The following is a 13,000-nucleotide window of genomic DNA, read 5'->3' on the forward strand; positions in this document are numbered from 1 at the left end:
GCGCAACGTGGACACATCCAAATTTGTGAAGGAAAACAGAGGTGTTTTTTGCAAAGTGCCTACCTGTAGATTTTGGCTTGTAGCTCAGCCGCCACCTAGGGAAACCTACCAAACCTGTGCATTTCTGAAAACTAGAGACCTAGGGGAATCCAAGATGGGGTGACTTGTGGGGCTCTGACCAGGTTCTGTTACCCAGAATCCTTTGCAAACCTCAAAATTTGGCTAAAAAAACACATGTTCCTCACATTTCTGTGGCAGAAAGTTCTGGAATCTGAGAGGAGCCACAAATTTCCTTCCGCCCAGCGTTCCCCCACGTCTCCCGATAAAAATGATACCTCACTTGTGTGGGTAGGCCTAGCGCCCGCGACAGAAAACGCCCCAAAGCGCAACGTGGACACATCCAAATTTGTGAAGGACAACAGAGGTGTTTTTTGCAAAGTGCCTACCTGTAGATTTTGGCTTGTAGCTCAGCCGCCACCTAGGGAAACCTACCAAACCTGTGCATTTCTGAAAACTAGAGACCTAGGGGAATCCAAGATGGGGTGACTTGTGGGGCTCTGACCAGGTTCTGTTACCCAGAATCCTTTGCAAACCTCAAAATTTGGCTAAAAAAAACACATGTTCCTCACATTTCTGTGGCAGAAAGTTCTGGAATCTGAGAGGAGCCACGAATTTCCTTCCACCCAGCGTTCCCCCACGTCTCCCGATAAAAATGATACCTCACTTGTGTGGGTAGGCCTAGCGCCCGCGACAGGAAACGCCCCAAAGCGCAACGTGGACACAGCCAAATTTTTGAAGGAAAACAGAGGTGTTTTTTGCAAAGTGCCTACCTGTAGATTTTGGCCTGTAGCTCAGCCGCCACCTAGGGAAACCTACCAAACCTGTGCATTTCTGAAAACTAGAGACCTAGGGGAATCCAAGATGGGGTGACTTGTGTGGCTCGGACCAGGTTCTGTTACCCAGAATCCTTTGCAAACCTCCAAATTTGGCTAAAAAAACACATGTTCCTCACATTTCTGTGGCAGAAAGTTCTGGAATCTGAGAGGAGCCACAAATTTCCTTCCACCCAGCGTTCCCCCACGTCTCCCGTTAAAAATGATACCTCACTTGTGTGGGTAGGCCTAGCGCCCGCGACAGGAAACGCCCCAAAGCGCAACGTGGACAAAGCCAAATTTTTGAAGGAAAACAGAGGTGTTTTTTGCAAAGTGCCTACCTGTAGATTTTGGCTTGTAGCTCAGCCGCCACCTAGGGAAACCTACCAAACCTGTGCATTTCTGAAAACTAGAGACCTAGGGGAATCCAAGATGGGGTGACTTGTGGGGCTCTGACCAGGTTCTGTTACCCAGAATCCTTTGCAAACCTCAAAATGTGGCTAAAAAAACACATGTTCCTCACATTTCTGTGGCAGAAAGTTCTGGAATCTGAGAGGAGCCACGAATTTCCTTCCACCCAGCGTTCCCCCACGTCTCCCGATAAAAATGATACCTCACTTGTGTGGGTAGGCCTAGCGCCCGCGACAGGAAAAGCCCCAAAGCGCAACGTGGACACATCCAAATTTGTGAAGGAAAACAGAGGTGTTTTTTGCAAAGTGCCTACCTGTAGATTTTGGCTTGTAGCTCAGCCGCCACCTAGGGAAACCTACCAAACCTGTGCATTTCTGAAAACTAGAGACCTAGGGGAATCCAAGATGGGGTGACTTGTGGGGCTCTGACCAGGTTCTGTTACCCAGAATCCTTTGCAAACCTCAAAATTTGGCTAAAAAAACACATGTTCCTCACATTTCTGTGGCAGAAAGTTCTGGAATCTGAGAGGAGCCACGAATTTCCTTCCACCCAGCGTTCCCCCACGTCTCCCGATAAAAATGATACCTCACTTGTGTGGGTAGGCCTAGCGCCCGCGACAGGAAACGCCCCAAAGCGCAACGTGGACACAGCCACATTTTTGAAGGAAAACAGAGGTGTTTTTTGCAAAGTGCCTACCTGTAGATTTTGGCCTGTAGCTCAGCCGCCACCTAGGGAAACCTACCAAACCTGTGCATTTCTGAAAACTAGAGACCTAGGGGAATCCAAGATGGGGTGACTTGTGTGGCTCAGACCAGGTTCTGTTACCCAGAATCCTTTGCAAACCTCCAAATTTGGCTAAAAAAACACATGTTCCTCACATTTCTGTGGCAGAAAGTTCTGGAATCTGAGAGGAGCCACAAATTTCCTTCCACCCAGCGTTCCCCCACGTCTCCCGATAAAAATGATACCTCACTTGTGTGGGTAGGCCTAGCGCCCGCGGCAGGAAACGCCCCAAAGCGCAACGTGGACACAGCCAAATTTTTTAAGGAAAACAGAGGTGTTTTTTGCAAAGTGCCTACCTGTAGATTTTGGCCTGTAGCTCAGCCGCCACCTAGGGAAACCTACCAAACCTGTGCATTTCTGAAAACTAGAGACCTAGGGGAATCCAAGATGGGGTGACTTGTGTGGCTCGGACCAGGTTCTGTTACCCAGAATCCTTTGCAAACCTCCAAATTTGGCTAAAAAAACACATGTTCCTCACATTTCTGTGGCAGAAAGTTCTGGAATCTGAGAGGAGCCACAAATGTCCTTCCACCCAGCGTTCCCCCCACGTCTCCCGATAAAAATGATACCTCAATTGTGTGGGTTGGCCTAGCGCCCGCGACAGGAAACGCCCCAAAGCGCAACGTGGGCACAGCCAAATTTTTGAAGGAAAACAGAGGTGTTTTTTGCAAAGTGCCTACCTGTAGATTTTGGCCTGTAGCTCAGCCGCCACCTAGGGAAACCTACCAAACCTGTGCATTTCTGAAAACTAGTGACCTAGGGGAATCCAAGATGGGGTGACTTGTGTGGCTCGGACCAGGTTCTGTTACCCAGAATCCTTTGCAAACCTCAAAATTTGGCTAAAAAACCACATGTTCCTCACATTTCTGTGGCAGAAAGTTCTGGAATCTGAGAGGAGCCACAAATTTCCTTCCACCCAGCGTTCCCCCACGTCTCCCGATAAAAATGATACCTCACTTGTGTGGGTAGGCCTAGCGCCCGCGACAGAAAACACCCCAAAGCGCAACGTGGACACATCCAAATTTGTGAAGGAAAACAGAGGTGTTTTTTGCAAAGTGCCTACCTGTAGATTTTGGCTTGTAGCTCAGCCGCCACCTAGGGAAACCTACCAAACCTGTGCATTTCTGAAAACTAGAGACCTAGGGGAATCCAAGATGGGGTGACTTGTGGGGCTCTGACCAGGTTCTGTTACCCAGAATCCTTTGCAAACCTCAAAATTTGGCTAAAAAAACACATGTTCCTCACATTTCTGTGGCAGAAAGTTCTGGAATCTGAGAGGAGCCACAAATTTCCTTCCACCCAGCGTACCCCCACGTCTCCTGATAAAAATGATACCTCACTTGTGTGGGTAGGCCTAGCGCCCGCGACAGGAAACGCCCCAAAGCGCAACGTGGACACAGCCAAATTTTTGAAGGAAAACAGAGGTGTTTTTTGCAAAGTGCCTACCTGTAGATTTTGGCCTGTAGCTCAGCCGCCACCTAGGGAAACCTACCAAACCTGTGCATTTCTGAAAACTAGAGACCTAGGGGAATCCAAGATGGGGTGACTTGTGGGGCTCTGACCAGGTTCTGTTACCCAGAATCCTTTGCAAACCTCAAAATTTGGCTAAAAAAACACATGTTCCTCACATTTCTGTGGCAGAAAGTTCTGGAATCTGAGAGGAGCCACAAATTTCCTTCCACCCAGCGTTCCCCCACGTCTCCCGATAAAAATGATACCTCACTTGTGTGGGTAGGCCTAGCGCCCGCGACAGAAAACGCCCCAAAGCGCAACGTGGACACATCCAAATTTGTGAAGGAAAACAGAGGTGTTTTTTGCACAGTGCCTACCTGTAGATTTTGGCTTGTAGCTCAGCCGCCACCTAGGGAAACCTACCAAACCTGTGCATTTCTGAAAACTAGAGACCTAGGGGAATCCAAGATGGGGTGACTTGTGGGGCTCTGACCAGGTTCTGTTACCCAGAATCCTTTGCAAACCTCAAAATTTGGCTAAAAAAACACATGTTCCTCACATTTCTGTGGCAGAAAGTTCTGGAATCTGAGAGGAGCCACAAATTTCCTTCCACCCAGCGTTCCCCCACGTCTCCCGATAAAAATGATACCTCACTTGTGTGGGTAGGCCTAGCGCCCGCGACAGAAAACGCCCCAAAGCGCAACGTGGACACATCCAAATTTGTGAAGGAAAACAGAGGTGTTTTTTGCAAAGTGCCTACCTGTAGATTTTGGCTTGTAGCTCAGCCGCCACCTAGGGAAACCTACCAAACCTGTGCATTTCTGAAAACTAGAGACCTAGGGGAATCCAAGATGGGGTGACTTGTGGGGCTCTGACCAGGTTCTGTTACCCAGAATCCTTTGCAAACCTTAAAATTTGGCTAAAAAAACACATGTTCCTCACATTTCTGTGGCAGAAAGTTCTGGAATCTGAGAGGAGCCACGAATTTCCTTCCACCCAGCGTTCCCCCACGTCTCCCGATAAAAATGATACCTCACTTGTGTGGGTAGGCCTAGCGCCCGCGACAGGAAACGCCCCAAAGCGCAACGTGGACACAGCCAACTTTTTGAAGGAAAACAGAGGTGTTTTTTGCAAAGTGCCTACCTGTAGATTTTGGCCTGTAGCTCAGCCGCCACCTAGCGAAACCTACCAAACCTGTGCATTTTTTAAAACTAGAGACCTAGGGGAATCCAAGATGGGGTGACTTGTGTGGCTCGGACCAGGTTCTGTTACCCAGAATCCTTTGCAAACCTCAAAATTTGGCTAAAAAAACACATGTTCCTCACATTTCTGTGGCAGAAAGTTCTGGAATCTGAGAGGAGCCACAAATTTCCTTCCACCCAGCATTCCCCCACGTCTCCCGATAAAAATGATACCTCACTTGTGTGGGTAGGCCTAGCGCCCGCGACAGGAAACGCCCCAAAGCACAACGTGGACACAGCCAAATTTTTGAAGGAAAACAGAGGTGTTTTTTGCAAAGTGCCTACCTGTAGATTTTGGCCTGTAGCTCAGCCGCCACCAAGGGAAACCTACCAAACCTGTGCATTTCTGAAAACTAGAGACCTAGGGGAATCCAAGATGGGGTGACTTGTGTGGCTCGGACCAGGTTCTGTTACCCAGAATCCTTTGCAAACCTCAAAATTTGGCTAAAAAAAACACATGTTCCTCACATTTCTGTGGCAGAAAGTTCTGGAATCTGAGAGGAGCCACAAATTTCCTTCCACCCAGCGTGCCCCCACGTCTCCCGATAAAAATGATACCTCACTTGTGTGGGTAGGCCTAGCGCCCGCGACAGGAAACGCCCCAAAGCGCAACGTGGACACAGCCAACTTTTTGAAGGAAAACAGAGGTGTTTTTTGCAAAGTGCCTACCTGTAGATTTTGGCCTGTAGCTCAGCCGCCACCTAGGGAAACCTACCAAACCTGTGCATTTCTGAAAACTAGAGACCTAGGGGAATCCAAGATGGGGTGACTTGTGTGGCTCAGACCAGGTTCTGTTACCCAGAATCCTTTGCAAACCTCCAAATTTGGCTAAAAAAACACATGTTCCTCACATTTCTGTGGCAGAAAGTTCTGGAACCTGAGAGGAGCCACAAATTTCCTTCCACCCAGCGTTCCCCCACGTCTCCCGATAAAAATGATACCTCACTTGTGTGGGTAGGCCTAGCGCCCACGACAGGAAACGCCCCAAAGCGCAACGTGGACACAGCCAAATTTTTTAAGGAAAACAGAGGTGTTTTTTGCAAAGTGCCTACCTGTAGATTTTGGCCTGTAGCTCAGCCGCCACCTAGGGAAACCTACCAAACCTGTGCATTTCTGAAAACTAGAGACCTAGGGGAATCCAAGATGGGGTGACTTGTGTGGCTCGGACCAGGTTCTGTTACCCAGAATCCTTTGCAAACCTCAAAATTTGGCTAAAAAAAACACATGTTCCTCACATTTCTGTGGCAGAAAGTTCTGGAATCTGAGAGGAGCCACAAATTTCCTTCCACCCAGCGTGCCCCCACGTCTTCCGATAAAAATGATACCTCACTTGTGTGGGTAGGCCTAGCGCCCGCGACAGGAAACGCCCCAAAGCGCAACGTGGACACAGCCAACTTTTTGAAGGAAAACAGAGGTGTTTTTTGCAAAGTGCCTACCTATAGATTTTGGCCTGTAGCTCAGCCGCCACCTAGGGAAATCTACCAAACCTGTGCATTTCTGAAAACTAGTGACCTAGGGAAATCCAAGATGGGGTGACTTGTGTGGCTCGGACCAGGTTCTGTTACCCAGAATCCTTTGCAAACCTCCAAATTTGGCTAAAAAAACACATGTTCCTCACATTTCTGTGGCAGAAAGTTCTGGAATCTGAGAGGAGCCACAAATTTCCTTCCACCCAGCGTTCCCCCACGTCTCCCGATAAAAATGATACCTCACTTGTGTGGGTAGGCCTAGCGCCCGCGACAGGAAACGCCCCAAAGCGCAACGTGGACACAGCCAAATTTTTGAAGGAAAACAGAGGTGTTTTTTGCAAAGTGCCTACCTGTAGATTTTGGCCTGTAGCTCAGCCGCCACCTAGGGAAACCTACCAAACCTGTGCATTTCTGAAAACTAGAGACCTAGGGGAATCCAAGATGGGGTAACTTGTGTGGCTCGGACCAGGTTCTGTTACCCAGAATCCTTTGCAAACCTCAAAATTTGGCTAAAAAACCACATGTTGCTCACATTTCTGTGGCAGAAAGTTCTGGAATCTGAGAGGAGCCACACATTTCCTTCCACCCAGCGTTCCCCCACGTCTCCCGATAAAAATGATACCTCACTTGTGTGGGTAGGCCTAGCGCCCGCGACAGAAAACACCCCAAAGCGCAACGTGGACACATCCAAATTTGTGAAGGAAAACAGAGGTGTTTTTTGCAAAGTGCCTACCTGTAGATTTTGGCTTGTAGCTCAGCCGCCACCTAGGGAAACCTACCAAACCTGTGCATTTCTGAAAACTAGAGACCTAGGGGAATCCAAGATGGGGTGACTTGTGGGGCTCTGACCAGGTTCTGTTACCCAGAATCCTTTGCAAACCTCAAAATTTGGCTAAAAAAACACATGTTCCTCACATTTCTGTGGCAGAAAGTTCTGGAATCTGAGAGGAGCCACAAATTTCCTTCCACCCAGCGTTCCCCCACGTCTCCCGATAAAAATGATACCTCACTTGTGTGGGTAGGCCTAGCGCCCGCGACAGGAAACGCCCCAAAGCGCAACGTGGACACAGCCAAATTTTTGAAGGAAAACAGAGGTGTTTTTTGCAAAGTGCCTACCTGTAGATTTTGGCTTGTAGCTCAGCCGCCACCTAGGGAAACCTACCAAACCTGTGCATTTCTGAAAACTAGAGACCTAGGGGAATCCAAGATGGGGTGACTTGTGGGGCTCTGACCAGGTTCTGTTACCCAGAATCCTTTGCAAACCTCAAAATTTGGCTAAAAAAACACATGTTCCTCACATTTCTGTGGCAGAAAGTTCTGGAATCTGAGAGGAGCCACGAATTTCCTTCCACCCAGCGTTCCCCCACGTCTCCCGATAAAAATGATACCTCACTTGTGTGGGTAGGCCTAGCGCCCGCGACAGGAAACGCCCCAAAGCGCAACGTGGACACAGCCAAATTTTTGAAGGAAAACAGAGGTGTTTTTTGCAAAGTGCCTACCTGTAGATTTTGGCTTGTAGCTCAGCCGCCACCTAGGGAAACCTACCAAACCTGTGCATTTCTGAAAACTAGAGACCTAGGGGAATCCAAGATGGGGTGACTTGTGGGGCTCTGACCAGGTTCTGTTACCCAGAATCCTTTGCAAACCTCCAAATTTGGCTAAAAAAACACATGTTCCTCACATTTCTGTGGCAGAAAGTTCTGGAATCTGAGAGGAGCCACGAATTTCCTTCCACCCAGCGTTCCCCCATGTCTCCCGATAAAAATGATACCTCACTTGTGTGGGTAGGCCTAGCGCCCGCGACAGGAAACGCCCCAAAGCGCAATGTGGACACATCCAAATTTGTGAAGGAAAACAGAGGTGTTTTTTGCAAAGTGCCTACCTGTAGATTTTGGCTTGTAGCTCAGCCGCCACCTAGGGAAACCTACCAAACCTGTGCATTTCTGAAAACTAGAGACCTAGGGGAATCCAAGATGGGGTGACTTGTGGGGCTCTGACCAGGTTCTGTTACCCAGAATCCTTTGCAAACCTCAAAATTTGGCTAAAAAACACATGTTCCTCACATTTCTGTGGCAGAAAGTTCTGGAATCTGAGAGGAGCCACAGATTTCCTTCCACCCAGCGTTCCCCCACGTCTCCCGATAAAAATGATACCTCACTTGTGTGGGTAGGCCTAGCGCCCGCGACAGAGAACGCCCCAAAGCGCAACGTGGACACATCCAAATTTGTGAAGGAAAACAGAGGTGTTTTTTGCAAAGTGCCTACCTGTAGATTTTGGCTTGTAGCTCAGCCGCCACCTAGGGAAACCTACCAAACCTGTGCATTTCTGAAAACTAGAGACCTAGGGGAATCCAAGATGGGGTGACTTGTGGGGCTCTGACCAGGTTCTGTTACCCAGAATCCTTTGCAAACCTCAAAATTTGGCTAAAAAAACACATGTTCCTCACATTTCTGTGGCAGAAAGTTCTGGAATCTGAGAGGAGCCACGAATTTCCTTCCACCCAGCGTTCCCCCACGTCTCCCGATAAAAATGATACCTCACTTGTGTGGGTAGGCCTAGCGCCCGCGACAGGAAACGCCCCAAAGCGCAACGTGGACACAGCCACATTTTTGAAGGAAAACAGAGGTGTTTTTTGCAAAGTGCCTACCTGTAGATTTTGGCCTGTAGCTCAGCCGCCACCTAGGGAAACCTACCAAACCTGTGCATTTCTGAAAACTAGAGACCTAGGGGAATCCAAGATGGGGTGACTTGTGTGGCTCAGACCAGGTTCTGTTACCCAGAATCCTTTGCAAACCTCCAAATTTGGCTAAAAAAACACATGTTCCTCACATTTCTGTGGCAGAAAGTTCTGGAATCTGAGAGGAGCCACGAATTTCCTTCCACCCAGCGTTCCCCCACGTCTCCCGATAAAAATGATACCTCACTTGTGTGGGTAGGCCTAGCGCCCGCGACAGGAAACGCCCCAAAGCGCAACGTGGACACAGCCAACTTTTTGAAGGAAAACAGAGGTGTTTTTTGCAAAGTGCCTACCTGTAGATTTTGGCCTGTAGCTCAGCCGCCACCTAGCGAAACCTACCAAACCTGTGCATTTTTTAAAACTAGAGACCTAGGGGAATCCAAGATGGGGTGACTTGTGTGGCTCGGACCAGGTTCTGTTACCCAGAATCCTTTGCAAACCTCAAAATTTGGCTAAAAAAACACATGTTCCTCACATTTCTGTGGCAGAAAGTTCTGGAATCTGAGAGGAGCCACAAATTTCCTTCCACCCAGCATTCCCCCACGTCTCCCGATAAAAATGATACCTCACTTGTGTGGGTAGGCCTAGCGCCCGCGACAGGAAACGCCCCAAAGCACAACGTGGACACAGCCAAATTTTTGAAGGAAAACAGAGGTGTTTTTTGCAAAGTGCCTACCTGTAGATTTTGGCCTGTAGCTCAGCCGCCACCAAGGGAAACCTACCAAACCTGTGCATTTCTGAAAACTAGAGACCTAGGGGAATCCAAGATGGGGTGACTTGTGTGGCTCGGACCAGGTTCTGTTACCCAGAATCCTTTGCAAACCTCAAAATTTGGCTAAAAAAAACACATGTTCCTCACATTTCTGTGGCAGAAAGTTCTGGAATCTGAGAGGAGCCACAGATTTCCTTCCACCCAGCGTTCCCCCACGTCTCCCGATAAAAATGATACCTCACTTGTGTGGGTAGGCCTAGCGCCCGCGACAGGAAACGCCCCAAAGCGCAACGTGGACACAGCCAACTTTTTGAAGGAAAACAGAGGTGTTTTTTGCAAAGTGCCTACCTGTAGATTTTGGCCTGTAGCTCAGCCGCCACCTAGGGAAACCTACCAAACCTGTGCATTTCTGAAAACTAGAGACCTAGGGGAATCCAAGATGGGGTGACTTGTGTGGCTCAGACCAGGTTCTGTTACCCAGAATCCTTTGCAAACCTCCAAATTTGGCTAAAAAAACACATGTTCCTCACATTTCTGTGGCAGAAAGTTCTGGAACCTGAGAGGAGCCACAAATTTCCTTCCACCCAGCGTTCCCCCACGTCTCCCGATAAAAATGATACCTCACTTGTGTGGGTAGGCCTAGCGCCCACGACAGGAAACGCCCCAAAGCGCAACGTGGACACAGCCAAATTTTTTAAGGAAAACAGAGGTGTTTTTTGCAAAGTGCCTACCTGTAGATTTTGGCCTGTAGCTCAGCCGCCACCTAGGGAAACCTACCAAACCTGTGCATTTCTGAAAACTAGAGACCTAGGGGAATCCAAGATGGGGTGACTTGTGTGGCTCGGACCAGGTTCTGTTACCCAGAATCCTTTGCAAACCTCAAAATTTGGCTAAAAAAAACACATGTTCCTCACATTTCTGTGGCAGAAAGTTCTGGAATCTGAGAGGAGCCACAAATTTTCTTCCACCCAGCGTGCCCCCACGTCTTCCGATAAAAATGATACCTCACTTGTGTGGGTAGGCCTAGCGCCCGCGACAGGAAACGCCCCAAAGCGCAACGTGGACACAGCCAACTTTTTGAAGGAAAACAGAGGTGTTTTTTGCAAAGTGCCTACCTATAGATTTTGGCCTGTAGCTCAGCCGCCACCTAGGGAAATCTACCAAACCTGTGCATTTCTGAAAACTAGTGACCTAGGGAAATCCAAGATGGGGTGACTTGTGTGGCTCGGACCAGGTTCTGTTACCCAGAATCCTTTGCAAACCTCCAAATTTGGCTAAAAAAACACATGTTCCTCACATTTCTGTGGCAGAAAGTTCTGGAATCTGAGAGGAGCCACAAATTTCCTTCCACCCAGCGTTCCCCCACGTCTCCCGATAAAAATGATACCTCACTTGTGTGGGTAGGCCTAGCGCCCGCGACAGGAAACGCCCCAAAGCGCAACGTGGACACAGCCAAATTTTTGAAGGAAAACAGAGGTGTTTTTTGCAAAGTGCCTACCTGTAGATTTTGGCCTGTAGCTCAGCCGCCACCTAGGGAAACCTACCAAACCTGTGCATTTCTGAAAACTAGAGACCTAGGGGAATCCAAGATGGGGTAACTTGTGTGGCTCGGACCAGGTTCTGTTACCCAGAATCCTTTGCAAACCTCAAAATTTGGCTAAAAAACCACATGTTGCTCACATTTCTGTGGCAGAAAGTTCTGGAATCTGAGAGGAGCCACACATTTCCTTCCACCCAGCGTTCCCCCACGTCTCCCGATAAAAATGATACCTCACTTGTGTGGGTAGGCCTAGCGCCCGCGACAGAAAACACCCCAAAGCGCAACGTGGACACATCCAAATTTGTGAAGGAAAACAGAGGTGTTTTTTGCAAAGTGCCTACCTGTAGATTTTGGCTTGTAGCTCAGCCGCCACCTAGGGAAACCTACCAAACCTGTGCATTTCTGAAAACTAGAGACCTAGGGGAATCCAAGATGGGGTGACTTGTGGGGCTCTGACCAGGTTCTGTTACCCAGAATCCTTTGCAAACCTCAAAATTTGGCTAAAAAAACACATGTTCCTCACATTTCTGTGGCAGAAAGTTCTGGAATCTGAGAGGAGCCACAAATTTCCTTCCACCCAGCGTTCCCCCACGTCTCCCGATAAAAATGATACCTCACTTGTGTGGGTAGGCCTAGCGCCCGCGACAGGAAACGCCCCAAAGCGCAACGTGGACACAGCCAAATTTTTGAAGGAAAACAGAGGTGTTTTTTGCAAAGTGCCTACCTGTAGATTTTGGCTTGTAGCTCAGCCGCCACCTAGGGAAACCTACCAAACCTGTGCATTTCTGAAAACTAGAGACCTAGGGGAATCCAAGATGGGGTGACTTGTGGGGCTCTGACCAGGTTCTGTTACCCAGAATCCTTTGCAAACCTCAAAATTTGGCTAAAAAAACACATGTTCCTCACATTTCTGTGGCAGAAAGTTCTGGAATCTGAGAGGAGCCACGAATTTCCTTCCACCCAGCGTTCCCCCACGTCTCCCGATAAAAATGATACCTCACTTGTGTGGGTAGGCCTAGCGCCCGCGACAGGAAACGCCCCAAAGCGCAACGTGGACACAGCCAAATTTTTGAAGGAAAACAGAGGTGTTTTTTGCAAAGTGCCTACCTGTAGATTTTGGCTTGTAGCTCAGCCGCCACCTAGGGAAACCTACCAAACCTGTGCATTTCTGAAAACTAGAGACCTAGGGGAATCCAAGATGGGGTGACTTGTGGGGCTCTGACCAGGTTCTGTTACCCAGAATCCTTTGCAAACCTCCAAATTTGGCTAAAAAAACACATGTTCCTCACATTTCTGTGGCAGAAAGTTCTGGAATCTGAGAGGAGCCACGAATTTCCTTCCACCCAGCGTTCCCCCACGTCTCCCGATAAAAATGATACCTCACTTGTGTGGGTAGGCCTAGCGCCCGCGACAGGAAACGCCCCAAAGCGCAATGTGGACACATCCAAATTTGTGAAGGAAAACAGAGGTGTTTTTTGCAAAGTGCCTACCTGTAGATTTTGGCTTGTAGCTCAGCCGCCACCTAGGGAAACCTACCAAACCTGTGCATTTCTGAAAACTAGAGACCTAGGGGAATCCAAGATGGGGTGACTTGTGGGGCTCTGACCAGGTTCTGTTACCCAGAATCCTTTGCAAACCTCAAAATTTGGCTAAAAAAACACATGTTCCTCACATTTCTGTGGCAGAAAGTTCTGGAATCTGAGAGGAGCCACGAATTTCCTTCCACCCAGCGTTCCCCCACGTCTCCCGATAAAAATGATACCTCACTTGTGTGGGTAGGCCT

At 48.7% G+C, this 13,000-nt stretch overlaps 1 protein-coding gene across 1 annotated transcript in view; it reads left to right on the forward strand.

Moving 5' to 3' along the window:
* IPO4 (importin 4) overlaps nt 1–13,000 on the forward strand; it is a 1,872,953-nt gene that overhangs the window by 1,672,342 nt on the left and 187,611 nt on the right. The gene's annotated exons all lie outside the window — the stretch shown is intronic.

This window comes from Pleurodeles waltl, chromosome 6 (genome assembly GCF_031143425.1).
Source record: "Pleurodeles waltl isolate 20211129_DDA chromosome 6, aPleWal1.hap1.20221129, whole genome shotgun sequence".
In the NCBI taxonomy this organism is placed as follows: Eukaryota; Metazoa; Chordata; class Amphibia; order Caudata; family Salamandridae; genus Pleurodeles; species Pleurodeles waltl.